At 36.9% G+C, this 21,079-nt stretch overlaps 2 protein-coding genes across 10 annotated transcripts in view; one reads left to right on the forward strand and one right to left on the reverse strand.

Annotated features, from left to right (window-relative positions):
• The window catches only part of C2H8orf48 (chromosome 2 C8orf48 homolog), a 289,137-nt gene that overhangs the window by 251,820 nt on the left and 16,238 nt on the right, over positions 1 to 21,079 (reverse strand). The gene's annotated exons all lie outside the window — the stretch shown is intronic.
• Positions 1 to 21,079, forward strand: part of DLC1 (DLC1 Rho GTPase activating protein) — a 515,079-nt gene that overhangs the window by 611 nt on the left and 493,389 nt on the right. The gene's annotated exons all lie outside the window — the stretch shown is intronic.

The following is a 21,079-nucleotide window of genomic DNA, read 5'->3' on the forward strand; positions in this document are numbered from 1 at the left end:
TTTCTGACAACTCACTAATATACCAGAAAGACTCAAGCAATTTCATAGAATTATATATGGTTATATGTTTTATAACCAAGGTTATATTATCTAAAGTTAAAGCGTTTTGAAAATTCAGAGTTGCTTAATCAAGAAAATCACAAATGAAATGATTGCTTGCCTTTGTGGTTAGGAGTTAATTGAATGAACAGAGTGTTTTTCCTTACAGCAACCTCTAACACTAATGGATAAGCTAATTTTTTCTTCCCTAAGTAATTGCACAGACATCCTTGATTGAAAATCATTTGCATTTACTCAGTTCTTTTCAAACAGGGCAAAGGTCTTCAACATTTATACTGGGAGATTTAAATTGTCAATATGATGTAGAGTGCAAGAACCTTTTACTATAAGTAATTAAAATTTACCATGCATTTTTTTATGTTGTAATGAATGCCATATCTATTAGAGTTTGGCAGAAAAGTGATGTTGCTACAAATTAATCATATTAAGCACTAATTACAACATTATTACATCGCTAGTGATGTAGCAGCTTCTTTATTTTCTAATCAACTAGGAAATTCTAAATCAAATATTAAAGTAAATGGATGTGCAGTTGTTTTTTAAAGGTCAAATTTGTGAGGACAAATTGTCTCAGTGGACTGCATATATGAATTGCTATCTTAATAACACCAGGATTCATAATAAATAACGTCAACATGAGTATGATGTCGTATTCATAATATACTTACAATGAATAGACGCTAATCATAATGCATGATTGATGTCTAATATCAGTGAATGAATAGAAGCATTACATAGAAATAGATGACAGTAAAACTCAGCACCCTAAAACCTCAACAAGAAGATCCAAGACATATATCCATTGGTGCCAAGAATAATTACTAGTTACATATTAATATGCATATTTTTGTTGTTTCTTATGTCAGACAACTTGCAAAACAATGCTTAAAATGTTAAACAGTTACATATTCCTTGAACATTTTAATTATGTTGAATTTGATTATATTAAAATTCAGCAAGTTTATATTAACAGCTATGATATTTAATGTGTAACCACCTAAAAATTAAGAAATATCATTTTTTAGTATCTTACAATAATTCTTCAACATAGCAAAAAGATCTATTCCTTAAAATTCAATTATCTTATCAGCACATGTGGAACATGGACTAATGACAAATAGAAAATTCTATTAATTGTTGTTGGCATTATCTAAACCAATGTTTAAAATAAATAACAAAACATCTCTTCGGAAACTTTTATAGAACTGGAAAGTGGATGTGGTCAAAATTTTGAAAAGTTAATTTAATTTTACTTTGTTTTGTGTGCTGGGATAGTGGCTTAGGAATGTTTATTTTGTTATAACTTAAAACGAATGTGAGAACAGTTTTAAATACAGAGACATATACAGAGCAAGGTAATGAACTTCAGGCATTCAGGAGAGTATTAGCTATACATGTGGCTAATCTTGTTTTGTACTTCAACTTCTGCTAATTATTATGTTATTTTGAAGTGAACCCAAGATATCTTGTCATTTCATTGTGACTATTTTAGTATGCATCATTAAAAAATAAGCTCTCTTTTTTAAAACATTGTATCACTGTAATCACAGTTTCAAAAATGTCTTTAATTACATAAAAATATTAAATTTTTCTGTAATCTTTTTAACAGTTACTTAAATTAGAACTCAAATAAAGTTCCCACATGGAAACTGATTTTTTTTGTCATTGCTTCTTTGTCACTAAGATTCTTTTCCTCTAAGTTCTCCTTCCATCTCTTTTTTTTCTTGTACCCTTTTGAATGAATGCTAAATTTGTGTCTTGTACAGTTTTTCAGTTGGGATTTTGCTGATTGGAGCACAATGCTGCTACAGTTTAATATATTCTCTAGTGTCTATGTTTTGTTTTTTTGTTTGTTTGTTTTTGTAAATTAGTATTTGGGGCTAGAGAATTGTTCAGACATGGCTTCTCTATTTTAGCCTGGAGCTTTGGAGTTGGCTTTCCCTAGGGAAGTATTTCGTACGTAGTTGTTTCCATTTGTGTGACATCAGTAGCCATGGGAATCCACTGCCATATTTTTTAGTTTGAAATATGTTAATTCTGAAAAAATGGTGGACGCATTGAAACATCTTATGGGAAAATGACAAAATGAATTACTTCTGGGTTAATCACCTTGCAAAATCACCAAAGCAGAGTATTTTTTTCTTATATGTGACTGCAGTTTCTAGAACTTGAAATTATATATAGTAAAAATTAAAGTCTCAGATCTCTCCAAAAATACACCCTGAAATCTTTGTTCTTTTTCTTCTATTTTATTATGTCACGTGTGTATTTTCTTATTCCTCTTCACTGGACTCTTAGCCAAATATTCAGAGTTGTTATCTCATAGCCCAAGCTCATGTAGTAAAAGTGATTATTCTAACTAGTACTTTCCAGTAAAGAATAATATGATTATAGCTATAGTGTTGTTAGGAATGAAAAATAGGGCAGATAGTCTGAAAAAATATCTTTTGTCCCATTTCTAGCCACTTAAGAAAGACGACTTGCATTCTAAAACACTTGTATTTCCTAAAAGGTTCTATTACTTATGGGATCAATTGAACAGAATATATTCTAATGATAATGTTCTCAGATGGGAATTCACATACTGAAGTATAAGATAGCAGCTGCTTACGGAAGATAGGAATTTAAGCTCAAGAGCTACTTAGAAATCTGATTTGGGGAACTAGAATATGAGGGATGAGGCCTAGAGCAAAGCTAACTTCTTGGTATGCTGACTGAACATTATATTATAATTAACACAGCCACTCCTAAAATAATATTAATATTAAACAGGTCAGGGAGTGTCTTCGGGGAACTTTGTATAACTATATCTTAAGAAACTGCATGGAAATTGAGACTTTTTTAAGATTTATTTTAGGCTAATCCTCCACCTGTGGCGCCGGCACCCCCGGTTCTAGTCCCAGTCGGGGCACCAGATTCTGTCCCGGTTGCTCCTCTTCCAGTCTAGCTCTCTACTGTGGCCCGGGAGTGCAGTGGAGGATGGCCCAGGTCCTTGGGCCCTGCACCCGCATGGGAGACCAGGAGGAAGCACCTGACTCCTGGCTTTGGATCAGCACAGCGCTGGCCGTAGCGGCTACTTGGGGGGTGAACCAATGGAAAAAAAAAGGAAGACCTTTCTCTATGTCTCTGTCTCTCTCTCACTGTCTAACTCTGTCAAAAAAAAAAAAAAAAGATTTATTTTATTATTTGAAAGGCAGAGTTACACAGAGAAGGGGAGAGACAGACACATCTTTTATCTAGTGGTTCACACCCACGTGGCTGATAAGGCCAGGAGCCAGAAGCTTCCTCTGGAGCTTCCGCGTAGGTACAGAGGACCAAGCACTCAGACCATCTTCTGCTGTTTTCCCAGGCACATTAACAGGGAGCAGGATGGGAAATGGAGTAGCTGGGACTTGCATTGGCATCAATGTGGAATGCTGGTGTCTCAGGTGGTGGCTTAGCCCAAGACACATTTTTAAAAGTGCATAATGGGCTGCCACTGTGGCGTAGCAGGTAAGGCCACTACCTGCAGTGCCACTGTCCCATATGGATGCCTGTTCGAGACCTGGTTGCTCCACTGCCGATCCAGCTCTCTGCTATGGCCTGGGAAAGCAGTAGAAGATGGTCCAAGTCCTTGGGCCCCTGCACCCATGTGGGAGACCCGGAAGAAGCTCCTGGCTCCTGGCTTTAGATCAGCCCTGCTCCAGCCATTATGGCCATTTGGGAAGTGAACCAGGGAATGGAAGACCTCTATCTCTCTCTCTCCCTCTCTATCTCTGTGCTTCTCCTTCTCTCTGTGTGTAATTGTGATTTTCAAGTAAAATAAATAAATCTTTTAAAAAAGGTGCATGAGATCTAAAATAAAGAAATATGCATTTGTTAGGGGTACTGAATAAGCAAAGAATAAAATATAAATTAAATTGAGAAAATATGTATGATTTTATAAAATGAGTGTTACATAGAAAATGAGTATATTCTATTTGGTATAGTTGTAAAATGGCTTTGCGTTGTAAATAGACATATACAAATAAAGGCCTTGATCAGTTAATGCTTATACATGTATATATGTACACAATAAGAAAATGAAATGAATGAGAAGGAATCTCACTTTGGATGCTGTTTCTTGGAATTCCATTATTCTATACCAAAACTAACTATTCTTTAAATTAAAAAAAGCTATTCAACTTTTTAAGATTTTGAATGATGTAAGAATAAATATTAGGAATAAAAGTAGCATATTCAGGAATACTACAATATGTTTCTATATTGCCTCTTTCTCTGAGTTTGTATTCTGATTTGGGTGGAGATGGTGATTGCCTAAAGATCACGCTAGTACTCAACATAAAATGCAATATTTCTTTGATGCTGAGTGATTTTAAAGTACCCTTGGACATTCTTCCATTGCAACTACTCTTCTATGATTTAAATAACATGAATAACTATACTTTTAAGAGGAAATGTTGACTATTGAACCTCATTGAAAAATTTTAATTACTGTTAATGTTAATTTTCCCTAGTAATTCTCCTAGGAATTTTTTAATTGGTTTGCTCTTACTTAAGGTCTCAATGAATGAATTCTATATAATCTATGCCTTGAGAGAAGTTATAAATTAAAGAAAAAGGTATCAAAGAAGATATATGTCTCTGAATACTACATTACTTAAATACAAGCCCATAAAGAAACAATTGAGAGTTACATAATTGTGAGCTCCTTGTAATCAGAATTTTGAGCACATCTCCTGAGAAAAAATAAAGCATGCTTTCTTTTTTAAAAAATATTTTTCCTTTTAACTGATACACAAATTTATACACATACCATGTGATGCTGCAATACAAGTATACATTGAGTAATTTTCAAATCAGGGAAAAGGAAACATATTTTCTGCTCTCTTCTACTAATAAGGTTTAAGGTTCTTGAGATACTACAACCTATGTCAATTTCTACAAATATTAATGCTTAGGTATAGCCTCCAATTTCATTTGATACAAATCTCATTTGGTACTATAAAAAATGATGAGGCTACTAAACCTGAATAAGATTATCCAGTACGTCTATATCTCATATACACTCAGACATACATAGTAAGTTTGATATATTTTTCACTTCTCAACTATGCATTATATTTATTAGGTAAAGACTTTTATAATGTGTTTCCTTTAATAACAGCCTTGGATATTCAAGGACCTTGCATTTCCTTATCTAAAATTAGCTTGACAGTATTCACAGAAAAGAGGCATATTTTTCTGGAATGAAACTTACACAACAAATCTGGATGGCTTGACATTGTTACAATAATAAATTTTCAGTTACTACATATGATATATGTGCCCATTAACTTAGATTTTTGTGGATGTTTCTAAATAAAGTTTTATAATTTTTTGGGTAAGTAACTTCTGTAGTTTATTCTTAAATATTTAAGTTCTTGGTTTATCCTTTGTTCATCTTCAGTAGGATTTGGTAATAAACTTAAAAAAGAAATTAAGAAAAAATTTTTAGTCCTTGAGAATATTTTGGCTAAAAATGTTAGAAACAGATGAGCCTATCATCCATTTTCAAAATAAATCATGAACAAATTGCTCCTTATATGCTTATTTCTACAGACTTTCTACCACTATTTAAATTACATTTAATAATATATTATTATTTTATATCAAGTCTAATTAAAATAGTGGATAAAAATATTGACATAGATTAGCAAACTGGTCATTTTAAATTTTTAATCTCTCTTGCTATTGTGAATATATCTGATTTACAATTTCTAGTGGCATACATTTTTGTTTTGTCTTTTTATGTTTTAATTGCACATGACAAGGGTTTTTTTTATTTATCTTTATATAGAAGCAGACTTTTTTCAAACAAGATATTTGTTTCCTAATTCAGAATTTTGAAATTTTTTCTATGTTCATTTATTTTTTAAATATTTATTTATTTATTTATTGAAAGAGAGGGACAGAGACAAGCAGCCCCAATTCACTGGTTTATTTGCCAAAGGCCCATAACAGGAGGGGCTGGGCGAGGCCAAACCTGGGATCCAGGAACACAATCCAGGTGTCCCACACAGATGGTAGGAACTCAAATAATTGAGCCATCACTGGCGGCTATGTTAGCCGCGAGCAGGAATCACAAACAGAGGTGGGACTCAAACCCAGGCACTCAGTGTGGGACAAAAGCATCTTAACCTGTGTCTTGGCCAAATGCCATCCCCTTCATTTACTTTCACTACTCCCTTTTGCCTTCTTTTGGGGTAGTTAAGTTAAATCTTTAGTAAATTTTCTTACATTTCAGTTACAGACCAACAAGGTCCTCAACACTTATATTCTTTCTCAGAGTACTATCAGAGATAGATCATTTTAAAATGTATGTTCTATATATAATTTCTTTTTTATTTTTTATCAATTCTTATGCTAATGTGATATTAATACAGAGAACAGATTTAATGTAGTACACAGATAAAATTTTAAGAATCTGATACATCCCTCCCTCTCTCCTACCTTCCCTTCTTCTCTCTCTCTCGCTTTCTTTCTTACTTTCACAATATGCACCACCAACAAAAATTTAAGTAGTTACTTTTCAAAATTTTAGTTCATTGATGTCATTGTATGAACTAGGGAGTTGATATGAGGTTTATTTATCATTTTCTGAGCCACTGTATTAACTGATTTCTCAAATGCTAACTGTTATTGCAAAATAACAAAAGTAATGTGCCATGATAATTTATATTATTTAAAGAAAGAATAATTTCTAATATAATATAATAATGTAAAGAAACAATAATATTGTAAGTGTTAATTAGCTCACAGACTGAAATAAAGCTTAAAAAGATAACTATTTTGGAGTAAGTTTACTATATTTTCAAGTTCTTAAGAGTAACAGAGTACTAAGATAGTATGTTATTTTAAAAGGGGCTGAGGAACCATTTATCAGTTACTTGTATCTTACTCATCTAAGAAACTTTCTTCAAACAGAATAGCTGCTGACTGTGTAAACACTGAAAGTAACCAAAGGCTCAGGTTTTGTCTAAGTGCCCAGCAGAAATGGGCAACGACTCACTTGCTTCATGTTTCCCACAGCTTGCTCAGCACAGGGGTAGCACTAGAAAGGCCGGTGATTAGCAACATGCACAAAATACTATTACTTTTACACACTTACAAAACTGAGATGAATGAATAATAATGAAAAAATAATGAAATTTAACTTTCTTTTTCACATTTCTCTGAATTCTTTTGGTATTTTCATAATCCTGACTATTCATAAAATTGAATTAACAAACACAAAACTCTAGAAAGTAAACATCACTACAAGATGAGAAAATTGAAGCCTAGCAGAGTTTCTTTAGACAAGACAGAATAAAATTAGTAATTAGACTCTTGATACTGCTGTTCTTTTTCTATGTATACATCTTCAATTTCCAATAATATATGGAAGTCTGCATTCCATGCAAAGGTGACTAAATTTAGATGTCTTAATCTCTTGTTCTACATATGATGTAATTTCGAATCTTACACAATTCCAATCAAAAATAGATCTAGTGTGTGTCTAATTTTTTAAATTTCTTCTATTCAGTATTATGCGGTTGTGGAATGTGTTTTGAGTGAGGACTTATGGATGCTGATTTTAAATAGAAATATCTCTATCAAATATAAACAGGCTTTATCAACCATAACATCATCTAGTAAGTCCTTGTCAATGCTGGATCTGTTTGTGTATCCCATAAGTCTATTCAACCCTTTATCTTCTATGATACACACATGTGCACACACATTCACATTTTAATGTAAAACCCTCTGTGATCTTCATCCTAGTGGAAATTTATTTTTAAAATGCTAAAATTTATTATTTTTTAAAAAGTAAAACACTCAAAGCTGTCATCATAGTGGGAAGAATAGCCTGAGAAGTAGGACGGTGTATCAGGCAAGTTTTTGTTTTACTAGTTTTAATATGTTACTAGAAATCACTTAAGTAGCCACAGTAACAGTTTTAATAGAGACCAGATGATTATGAGAAACAGGAGAAGCAAAATAGATCATGTCTGATGAAGGTCTACTTATATCTTTCTTCAATGTAATTATAATAAAAACTAAGATATAAGTTGAAATGCATCCTTTTTTTCATTTGAGTTTTTTTCCAAATTAAGTGTGGGTAATCTGTTTCAGAATGTTAAATTGTATCTAAAAGTTCTGGCTCCAATATTGCAAATATAATAGCATTAATATGAGGGTATTTCAAAAAAGTTCATGGAAAGAGAATAAAAGATAAATTTATTTTGGTCCAAAAGTTTGAAATCTATGCAAATGAGGAGTCTTCAAAAAGTTCATGAAAAATACATATATTGGTAAAACTAAGCATGGGCTTCAAATTTTTGCATAAAATAAATTATCTTTTAATTCTCTTTTTTCTACAAAGTGTAATATTATATTGCAGTAAAAGTCCAAGTGGATATATTGAGAAAAAAAAATCTGACTTTTCCTTACTCTCATTGGACTTTTACATGAGAAACATGATGGCACCATGGTTTCAATCTCTCCTTCAAACAAATGAACACTGAAATGAAGAGAGCATTTCTAGATCACAAGAACTTTGAGTTCAGAGATCTGAAGCATTCTAATTCATAACCAACAGGTGTTTAACACTGTAATGATTTGTGATTGTAAAACAATTACTTCTCTACAGATTTACATTATTATGACATTGGCTCTGACAAGTACTTGGTAAGAAAAATTTCTTAAGCTTCCATTATGACTTGTATGAAGTATTATATGTGATTATTTTTAGTTCTATGAAGGCAGGGTTTTTGAAAGGAGTCTGGAGATCCCTAAGAAAATTTATATAGGAAGTAAAACTTTCACTTGAAAAGACTCATATTTCTCCCAATAAGCATTCTCCTTTCTAAACCCACATGTTCCCATTCAGTTGTCCTGAAATCCCAGTACTGTTCCTCTACTACCCTTCTGCAGTGTTGAAGTGTTACTTTTCCATGAAAGTATCAATTATCTTTAGAAAGACTTTTGGGAATCTGATTATTCAAATTCTTGAAAAGAATTGGGAAAGTTTCATAGGTCCTCTGTAACAAAACTGGAAGTAAAAGACACTCGAGATTGAAACTTGTTTCCTCAAGAAATCTCGCAATCCGAGGGGCTTTGCAAAGAAAGGCAGCACCTCTTAAACTGTCTCCACCCTCACCACCCTGCTGAGCCCAGAAGACAATGTACTACAGGGATACAAGGCTGCATTTGAGTTTCCTTATGCCATGCCTTCTCTATGAAGCACGGCTTTGTGGGAAGGAAGCTACCCAATAATTGACAGAGGTGTGATTCTTTTGAAATGAATTTATTTAGGATTTTAGCTCTCTCTACATCACTTTTATCATTTTCTTTTTCTTTCTTTTTTTTTTTTTTTTTTTTTTTGACAAGCAGAGTGGACAGTGAGAGAGAGAGACAGAGAGAAAGGTCTTCCTTTGCCGCTGGTTCACCCTCCAATGGCTGCCGCGGCCAGCACGCTGCAGCCGGCGTACCACGCTGATCCGATGGCAGGAGCCAGGTACTTATCCTGGTCTCCCATGGGGTGCAGGGCCCAAGGACTTGGGCCATCCTCCACTGCACTCCCTGGCCACAGCAGAGAGCTGGCCTGGAAGAGGGGCAACCGGGAACTTTTATCATTTTCATTTCCAAAGGACAAATCCAAAATGGATCATTTGCTATATTAACATTATTTAATTCAAGGGATTATATATTTATATATATATGTGTGTATAAAAGAAAGGGACTTCGAAAATCTTCTGGATGTTTTGTAACAAAAATGAAAATCGGAGTGCAAAAATATACAATGAACATAGATTTCCTATACAATTTATGAAAGCATTTTATTTAGGTTGACTTAACATTTGTGAGACTACAGACGAAAAAAAATGCAAAGTTCTATTTAAAGATCTTGTTTAAGATATTGCAATGCAATAAACCGCAGGCAATTTTTGGCATTGTGCTAATAATACATACTTTCACAATTAGTAATCTTTCTCTATTTAAGTGTATGTTTATGTTTAAATATGTATCTCTAGTGGTTACCAGCATATCTTTCACACAGATTGCTTTAACTCAATAAGACTCAGAGCTGTTCAACAAATTCAGTGTATGCTTCTTACTTTTGTCCTTAATTACTACTTTAATGATTGTAAAATATTCTGAAAAACATCAAGGCCAAAAATAAATTTGAACATTTATTTGACATCAATCTCTTTCATGGCTAATAAATTCTGGAGATTAATAGGAGATTATTGTGGTAAATTTATCTTTTTCCAAATTCCTGAACACAAAAAAGCTTTTGAAATGCAAAATGATATTTAATTTCTCTTAATTGTTATTTCTATGGTATATAGATGCTGTATTCACTGATGTTGGCACAATATACATATTTACAATAGGACAGTCAGGAGAATTGTCACCTGATATCAGGAACACTGCTGTCTTTCAAAAACAGCATCCTTGTGATTTCTGCTGATGAAAAAAAAAACATTTGAAAGCAATTAAGAATGCTTTTGATTTATGAAAGGGGACAAGGAGCCTCTCGTGTTTTTTTCTTAGTGATCTGAGTGCTTATGACTACTGCAAAACAATAATGACTTCAAGTTTACAAATGGCCCTGAGTCCCTCGACTCGGACCCTCTGGATATCTAAGGAGGACATGGAGTCCGTCCTCCAGGCTGTCTTTCCTCACAACGAATGAAGATATCTACACAGAAATAGACCAGGACTCACAGTAAGATTAGAAATCAAAGATCCAGAGTTAATCAGCAGTCAGATCTGAGAGCTTTGCAATCTATAAGATCAGTTGAAAGGGACGGTGAATAAATTGGTAACTTATACCAATTTAAATTATTATCAATTGAAATTTAAAAAAAATATATACAGGCCGGTGCAGTGGCTCACTTGGCTAATCCTCCACCTGCAGTTCTGGCACTCCAGGTTCTAGTCCTGGTTGAGGCACCGGATTCTGTCCCGGTTGCTCCTCTTCCAGTCTAGCTCTCTGCTGTGGCCCGGGAGGGCAGTGGAGGATGGCCCAGGTGCTTGGGCCCTGCACCCCATGAGAGACCAGGAGGAGGCACCAGGCTCCTGGCTTCTGATCAGTGCAGCTCCGTTTGTCGCGGCCATTTTGGGGGTGAACCAACGGAAGGAAGACCTTTCTCTCTCTCTCTCTCTCACTGTCTAACTCTGCCTGTCAAAAAAAAATATATATATATATATACACACATATACACAAGCAACTTGAAATTGGGTCAGTGCTTCTAAATTGCTTGAAAACAACCTGCAGTTATCTCCGTATCTCAAGTTTGTGTTTTGAAGGTGATAAAAATATTGACTTACGAACCACAATATGAGACATAAAGTCACTGAAAGGGATTCTTAGACGGAAAGGAAATGTAAGACACATACTTAAAAGGGGGTGTAGAAATATGAAGGAGAATTTTGAAGAAAACTGAAGAACCGATTCAAAGCCCGGACTTGTGAGGTCCTCCCAGAATACAGATAAAGACAGAGATGAAAGTAATGTGGGAGAATCTAATAAAATGTGGGAATCTGATAAAAGTGATAGAAGCTTGGAATTATATCGACTCTTCCTCCCTCCAAAGAAAATCAATCAGAACAATTGCCATAGGAGCAAAAATTACAGAAATACCTTCTAAACTAAATACAGAGATATTTATTGTTTACAATAAAATGTCAAATCATGTTGGTTTCATGGTAACACTTTGAGATACCCATTCTGTAAGGTACCAAATTCAGTAGGAGCTCCACTACACTCTAACAGTAAAAGGAGCTCTTGAGAAAATGACTTAAAACAACAAAAGTTTACTTCTCATTATCTTGCAACTTGGCCAATCTCCAGGATCCAAGTTATGTAGAACTGGTGGGTTGTTGAATCTGGTTGGGTAATAGTGAACAAACACTGAAAGATTTAATGCAGAAGTGATACACCTAGATTCCACTTAACATTTCACTGATTGAGGCAAATCAGATGGTCATATTCAGCTTCAGGACAACAGGGAATCACAATCTTTTTTTTTTTTTATTTGACAGGCAGAGTGGACAGTGAGAGAGAGAGACAGAGAGAAAGGTCTTCCTTCCTTTGGTTCACCCCCTAAATGGCCACCACGGCTGGAACTACGCCAATCCAAATCAGGACTAGAACCCGATCACACATATGGGATACTGGTCCAACAGGCGGAACTAGAATCCAGCACCCTTATGGGATGCCAGTGCCACAGGTGGAGGATTAACCAAGTGAGCCATGGCGCCGGCCTGGGAATCACAATCTTGTCATGTGACCAGAAGAACTGGAAATATTGGATGGAAAGAACCTAATGAAGCCGGCGCCGTGGCTCACTAGGCTAATCCTCCGCCTTGCAGCGCCAGCACACCGGGTTCTAGTCCCGGTCGGGGCGCCGGATTCTGTCCTGGTTGCCCCTCTTCCAGGCCAGCTCTCTGCTATGGCCTGGGAGTGCAGTGGAGGATGGCCCAAGTCCTTGGGCCCTGCACCCCATGGGAGACCAGGAGAAGCACCTGGCTCCTGGCTTCGGATCAGTGCGGTGCGCCGGCCGCGGTGGCCATTGGAGGGTGAACCAACGGCAAAAGGAAGACCTTTCTCTCTGTCTCTCTCTCACTGTCCACTCTGCCTGTGTGGAAAAAAAAAAAAAACCTAATGGCCAGCACATGTCCAGTTGAATTGAAGCAGTTAAATTCGCCAATGCTCCTAAACTTGGTGTGCTGATAAACAATAGGATCCAGGCTTTTGGAATTAGGGATGCCACACTGATTTTCCAAAAACACCTCCTATAGGCTTGCTGCTAACAAAATCGATGCTGGTTCCTAATTTTTTTAATCCATGCAACTGGAACACATATTGGATTGAATGAGGAGGAGAGTATTGTAGTGAAAATTCAGAAGAAATTTTAACAGTTTTGCTAACTCAGGTCATATTACCTTACTATTAAACTGAAATTAAATCCCTTAAACAGAAATAAAGAGAATGCTCAGGTTTGGAAATATTTGGAAGAAAAAAAGGAGAAGAGACAGGAGAGTGTGATCCTGTTTGAAGAGCATGACTGAATAAGATTTCTGGGGTTAATTAAAAGTAATAGATTCAAATAGAACAGTTGAGACGCTAACATGACAAAATCTGGTTAACAGAAATAAATCAATGCTTAGCCATTAAATAAAAAAAATCCTGGATTCACTAAACTGCATCAGAAAGCTGTCAGTTCAAGCAGTAGTGCTGACTGCTGAGCACTGCTCCAAAGCCCCTCTTAGGGACAGAGCATAGGAGCTCAAAGTGGGACATCCTCTCATTAGGGACTCGTTTGGCAGCCAATTAGCAAACCAAGACTCACTCACAGCCTCAACAAATGTTTGCTCAGTTACCAAATTACATTCCAAACAAATTAAAGAGCTAAGATTCTTATTTTAAAAATTCATAAAACATAGGAATATTAGATTTTGGACAGGTATAAACAAATAAGTTACGAGTTAGATCAGAAGATCAATAGGTTTGGTGAAAAAGATGAGCAATATATCAAAATACAAAAAAGGTAAAAAATAAGTTTCAGAAGATAAATTCCAGCATTATCAGAGACTAAATGACTGATATATGGGGAGTTCTTATAATTCAATTAAAAAAAAAAAACACACAAATAACCAAGTAGAAAACATGAGAGAAGGCAAAATATTTTACTAAAATTTCCTGAATATTCTCTAAACATCAAAAATGTGGGCTTTTTTACTCAGTGTAACTACTGTTTTTCATTCTAATTGCTCATCCCCCTTCCTGTGTTTGGTTTCTAAATGTTGTGCTTCTCAGTCCCAATTCATGGCTTCTTTTCTATCAACTAGTTCACCCTAGAAAACCACTCCAATTCCAAGTCTTTATTCACTAAGTCCATACCTGACCTGTGACCCACACTCCAGACAGTTATATCAAGCTGCAGATTTTAAATCTCCACAAGAACAAAAAGGTACACAGAAATTAGTAAACTCTGGATTTCTCTCTCTGTTCCATGCATCTAATCCTCTCCTAATTTCCTCCAATTCAGTGTATTTCATCATCATCCAACCAAAGTTGTCCAAATCACAATATATTTATCACTATGAATCCACTTTCTCCAAAACCTTAAATCCAGATATGTCCCCAAATATTTCAAGACTGACTCCACTGTTACCATCTAAGTCAATAGCAACATGATTTGTAGCCTATATCCTAATGGGAAATTACTAATGGCTTTCCTTCCTTGCATTAAGAATTGAGAATAGATGTCTCAGTGAGTTAAGCTGCTGCTTGTGACAATAATGTCCCGTATCAGAATGTCAATTCGAGTCCTAGATGTTCTGCTTTCAATTAAGCTAACTGTTAATGCACCTGGGAAGACAAAGTACTATGGTCTCTTCTGCCCTGTGGAAGACCAGGATGGAGTTCCAGGCTTCTTGCTTGTCCAACCCTGGCTGTTGTGGGCATTTGAGGACTGAACCAGCAGATGAAAGAAATCTCTCTCTTTCTCTGTCTCCCTCTGTGTGTGTATGTCTATGTGTGACTGTGTGTGTCTTTCCCTTATTCTCTCCAAGACGTCTTTCAAATAAATAACTCTTTTTTTTAAAAATGAAGATGGTCATGTTTTTTAAGTATATAAGATTATTCCAGTTCTCTCTTTAATGTCTTCATAGGATTGCCCATGTGGGGAGCAACTGGGAGCAACTCGGACTAGACTAAGTTACTGGAATTAAGACTTATTCTATGCATCTGCTTTCCCACAATATGGCGCTGAGAAGGGAAACAGCTTCTACACAGCTGCCTCCAGTTCAACCAATAAACTGTAGGACCTACTCCTGATTGGAGGAGAGCAGCGTACTAGGCTGTGGGCAGCCGAGTTGGGATTGGTGGAAGAGGACTATAAAGGAGGAGAGAGACGGCATGCACCGGGAACATCTAAGGGGAACACCTGTGCAGCCCCCGAGAGAGCTGGCCGGCGGTGTGCCGCTCCCCCGTGGAAGTGGGGAATGTGGCAGGGGGAACCGCCCTTCCACGGAGGTGGAAGGGTTGGTAGCCAACCCGGGAAGAACTAGCAGCAAACCCAGGGAGGGCCGAGCAGACGAAAGAACAGCGCAGGGTCCTGTGTCGTTCCTCCACGAAGAGGGGGAGCGACATAATGGTGCCGTGACTCGGATATGAAGCCTAGGCAGGGCTTAGTGTCGTTCCTCCACGAAGAGGGGGAGCGACAGCCCATAACACTTCAAATAAAATTTCAACTCCTCACCATGACTTAGAGACTCCACACAATGATATCTGTACCTTCTTCTCTAATCTCATTGTATATAAATGTTCCATAATCCATTATGTTTCACATCACTATTGGTGTCATTGGAGAGGTATAATAAAGAAAACAGTGGTACAATTTGTAAAAAGTATAGAAGAGTATTAGATTTTTTTTTTTTTTTTTGACAGGCAGAGTGGACAGTGAGAGAGAGAGACAGAGAGAGAAAGGTCTTCCTTTTGCCGTTGGTTCACCCTCCAATGGCCGCCCCTGCAGCCGGCGCACCGCACTGATCCGATGGCAGGAGCCAGGATCCAGGTGCTTTTCCTGGTCTCCCATGGGGTGCAGGGCCCAAGCACCTGGGCCATCCTCCACTGCACTCCCTGGCCATAGCAGAGAGCTGGCCTGGAAGAGGGGCAACCGGGACAGAATCCGGCGCCCCGACCGGGACTAGAACCCGGTGTGCCGGCGCCGCAAGGTGGAGGGTTAGCCTATTGAGCCACGGCGCCGGCCCAAGAGTATTAGATTTTTTTGATTTGAAAATTCTTATGGGAATGTCTGAGGGGAAAGCTTGGATTTTTATTTATATTTAAATATTTATTGAAAGTAGCATTGTAATTACATTGATAGAAATTATGCAAGTTAAATATTCTATTGGTGGTACAAAGGAGTATATATTATAGGACATTTAAATCATGGTAGAGTAGGCATGAAGTTACATAAAATGAATGTGATATTGACAGAAAACAAATAAGAACTGCTAGTCATTGGAAGACTCTCATTACAAAATTAGCCCACTTAAGTATTTTAATATTAAAAACTATTTTAAAACTCCCAGAATATATTGAAAGGCCAGAAAGAAAAAATCCTGAAACTAAACAGCCAAGTCCATTGCTCAACATTTTGATTAGCACTTTCCTAGTGAAAATACCAATATCTCCCTCTCAGTATATAAAATAGGACTGGGCACCTCCCTTTGCATGTCCAAAGAACTACCAGCTTCCACGACCATGACTATCAGAATACTGATTGCTGCATTTGCAGCCATCTACTCACTCTGCTTACTTCTTTTTTTTTTTTTTTAGAAAAAATATTTATTTATTTATTTGAGAGAGTTATACAGAGAGAAAAGGAGAGGCAGAGAGAGAGAGAGAGAAAGAGAGTCTTCCATTTGCTGGTTCACTCCCTAATTTGCCGCAACTGCCAGAGCTGCGCTGATCCAAAGCCAGGAGCCAGGAGCTTCCTCTAGGCCTCCCACGTGGGTGCGCAGGTCCTAGGACTTAGGCCGTCTTCCACTACTTTCCTAGGCCACAGCAGAGAGCTGGATTAGAAGTGGAGCAGCCGGGACTTGAACCGGCACCCACATGGGATGCAGGCACTGCCTGCAGTGGCCCCCCACTATGCCGCAGCGCCAGCCCCTCTGCTTACTTCTAAATATAACTCTCCTGCTGGGTATTCTGCTTTGTGGAACCTGGATTGTGGGGAGCAATCCGGACTAGACTAAGTTACTCGAATTAAGACTTATTCTATGCATCTGCTCTCCCACAATGTGGCGTTGGGAGAGAAGTAAACAGCTTCTACACAGGTGCCTCCAGTTCAGCCAATAAACTGTAGGACTTGCTCCTGATTGGAGGAGAGCAGCGTACTCGGCGTGTGGGCAGCCGAGTTGGGATTGGCGGAGGAGGACTATAAAGGAGGAGAGAGACGGCATGCACGGGGAACATCTATGGGGAACATCTAAGGGAACCCGTGCAGCCCCCGAGAGAACCGGCCGGCGGAGTGCCGCTCCCCTGCGGAAGTGGGGAATGCGGCCAGGGGGAACTGCCCTTCCACGGAGGTGGAAGGGACAGTAGCCAACCCGGGAAGAACCAGCAGCAAACCCCGGGGGGGCTGAGCAGACGAAAGAACAGCGCAGGGTCCTGTGTCGTTCCTCCACGAAGAGGGGGAGCGACATAATGGTGCCGTGACTCGGATATGAAGCCTAGGCAGGGCTTAGTGTCGTTCCTCCATGAAGAAGGGGAGCGACACTGGATGACATGTTTGTTACATAGCTGCAAAGAGAACAGGAAATGTGAAGCTATAAAGTCTTTTGCCTTGGAAAGAAAGCACTCATAAAGCAGAATTCACAAGAATGTAGGCAAGATATTCAAAGATGTTGAGAGACCTCAGATGAAAAATATACTTTATACAATGTATACATAAATGATGCCCATCGAAATTTATATGTGAAAATATGTGCATAGGAAGATTACCAGGGGGAAAAATAAAACAAACAAAAAAACCAAATCATATGTGTGTGAATATACATTTACCATGTGTATGTACACGAGTGTGTATATATATGTATGAAATTTAAGAATAAATTGAATTTCTTCTTCTCAAACTGATACCTTCTTCATAAAATTTTAAAATCATACATGTTCACAGTTCAAATTTTGAAAACAACAGTGATTCAAAAAAAGAAAACTAAAATAATCCCAAAACACACATGGCTGCTGTTTACATACCTGGCATAACTTATATTTATAAATAAATTTTATATTTAAAAAATTTTAGTGATTTAGTTTCATGTTATTTGCAAGAAAGAGACACAAAGGGTGAGAGAGAGCCATCCAGAGATCCTCCATCTACTGGTTCACTCTCCAAAATGCCCAAAACAGCTGGGACTGGACCAGGCCAAAGCTGGTAGTCCCGTATTCAATCCAAGTCTACAACGTAGGTGGCAAGGACCCAAATACTTGAGCCATCATCTTCTATCTCCCAGAATTCACATTAGCAAAAAGCAAATTGGAAGCAAAAAAACTGGGACTGGAACCAGATATGCTGATGTGGGATGAAGGCATCCCCACAGGCATCTTAACTGCTCCACCAAATGGCTGTCCCTATATATATATACATTTTAGAATTTAGATTAGAATACATGTAATCCTTTTATCCAGATTAAAAATACTTCTTTTTACCCTTAATATTTTATCATTCTTTCACACTGAAAAGCTATTTACACAAAATTTGTTAGAGTATATATAACTGATTTCACTGGTGTATCAATAGCTCCTTAAATTTCTGAAAACTGTACAGAAAGGGTAAAGAAAACAATATACAAGATAAGGAACAGGCAAATACCTAATCAACATGAATAAAGCTATCAAGGTCACTAAAATAAGTACAAATTAAAGATGATTTTCTGTGATATAATAGCTGAGCCCTTGAAAGATTCTGCAGTGCAAAATCAAGTCAACACAGTCAATGTTCACCTGAATGTCACTTGCAGAAATCACCTGCAATCTATTCACAAAGTATGTGTCTCAAAATACTCCCAAAAATCTACCAAAATTTTCTTAGAAGAAATAGGAATCACCACCCCTCCCTAATGTGACAGTGACATTCTTAGAAAGATTTTAATTTCCTTGTTTAAATTAGCATGTTCTGTAATTACATGAAATACAAAAATCCCAATTCTATTATAACTCTATATCATGCATAAGTATCCCTGGGCAAAGAATGGTTAAGTCATAAAAGGACAAAAGCTTGTTGTTTAGACAGATGAAGGATAGCCTAATGAATAATATGGATCATGCGGTTAAAATACAAAGAAAAACTTGGCAAGAACTGCCTTTGGTATTTGACTTCTCACTGTGCACTAGCAACCCATAATTGTTATCAGATTCTGTTTTATGTTGAGTGGATATGGTCCAGAACTGTGAAAAACATCTTCTCTTATAGGAATGTAAGGACAATCTGACTCCATCTGTCACCCGTTTGACTGACCTAGGGTAATCTAGCTGGTTTGTCAGGTGACCCTCTCCTACCTCAAATTATCCTTCACAAAACAAAGAAATTCCCCAAATGTAGAGCAAAAGAGTAGCCATGACCTCCCTCAGCCCCCATACATATCCTAGTCTAATAAATATCACTTCACCATGAATTCCAAGCCTTGTCTTTAGTCTTCATGAAAACAGCTGCTGAGATAGTCAAGTAGCTATAATTTCTGAATCGTCTTATATTGAGCCAAAAGTTCAAGGTAATATGGTACCAAGATTTTTATTTGAACTTTTGTTTAATATTTTTCTGTCATTTTTATGAAATGCACTTTAATTTTACTGCTTTATTATCCAGTGAAATTGGGATTTTTAAATATGCTATACGCCCAGACTGTAATTTCTTTTTATAGTAGAGTAATTTATATTTAATGGTCTTGTGTTGCATGAATATGGTAATTATCATTTTCTACTGCTTCCAAAATTTCATCTTTGCCTCTGCTCTCATGGAAAAATATATTCACCAAGATGTCATATACAAAGTTCAAAATAATGGTTTTTTCTTCATCTGCCAAACCTCTCCTTTGGCTGAAAACTTTCTCTTGGGAAATCCACTTAGTTGCCTAAGGTGGATTAGATTCGTCATAAAATTTTCTCCCTTCTAATGGATTGGTCATTATAGTACCTCTAAAATCTATCCTTTTTTTTTTTCTATTTTCTTGGCCATTACCTGATTTCAAGACCCCAAACTCATCTGTTGGCCAAAGAAAATAAATCCTTGCTAATTGTAATTGGAAGAACTGGGCTTTGAATCAGACTGTCTGTACAACTGGGACCCTTAACCACTGTTGAAAGCTGAAGTAAGACCAGTATAATAAACACCAAGGTTTTTTTTTGTTCTGTTTTGTTTTTTAGTCTATACAAAACTGCAGTGATGTTATCATATCATTTTTTTTTAATATTTTATTTATTTGACAGATAGAGTTAGACAGTGAGAGAGACAGAGAGAAATGTCTTCCTTCCATTGGTTCACCCCTCAAATGGCCACCACGGTCGGCACTGCGCCGATCCGAAGCCAGGAGCCAGGTGCTTCTTCCTGGTCTCCCATTAGGGTGCAGGGACCTAAGCACTTTGGCCATCCTTCACTGCCTTCCTGGGCCACAGCAGAGAGCTGGACTGGAAGAGGAGCAACCAGGACTAGAACCCAGCACCTATATGAGATGCCGGTGCCACAGGTGGAGGATTAACCAAGTGAGCCATGGCGCCGGGCCATCAGATCATTTTTTAAAGATTAACCTAGAATTATTGCATAAGATACATTGGTATAACATCAGAGCAAGAGTGAAAAAATAATTATAGTAATTGGAGCTTGATGAGATAATGCTCTAGCTGAAACAGTTTCAGCAAGGAAAATGTAAGTAACAAGATGTATTTGAGAATAAAGTCCTGACAGAAACTTGAAAGACTGACTAGCACATTATTTTTGTTGTGTAATTGTTCTATCCAAATATCAACATATAATAAAAGACTTCAATTTTGATCTTCAGATAAGTAGGGAAATCTTAATAAAACCCAATGTTATATTTAACAGCATTGCCCAATTTAAAATAGATAATAAATATCAATCACTTATCAAAATCAAACTCTATTTGTTCTGTTCAAAGGTTTAGTTTTATGTTTGAAAAACACACCAGTGGAATAAAGTTCTTCAAACAGAAAGAGAATCATACATGTATGCATGTCTTTTCCACATTTATCATTTTGTTCAGCAGAGGTTTGTTTGGAAAATGTCTGTGATGTCCAAAAACAAAGTTCCAGATGGAGGAGGTGAAAATAGACATATGTTCCAGCTGTTTTTAATCTCTCTATTTTTTGGCTGAAGTTAAAATGAATAAAACACCCTTTAAAAGACAGAATGGACACTCTCTTTGAATATGAGGGATTGGTATAGTGGCTTCTCACAAAATTTTGTCTCATAATAAAAGTTGC

Source organism: Oryctolagus cuniculus, chromosome 2 (assembly GCF_964237555.1).
Source record: "Oryctolagus cuniculus chromosome 2, mOryCun1.1, whole genome shotgun sequence".
NCBI lineage: Eukaryota > Metazoa > Chordata > Mammalia > Lagomorpha > Leporidae > Oryctolagus > Oryctolagus cuniculus.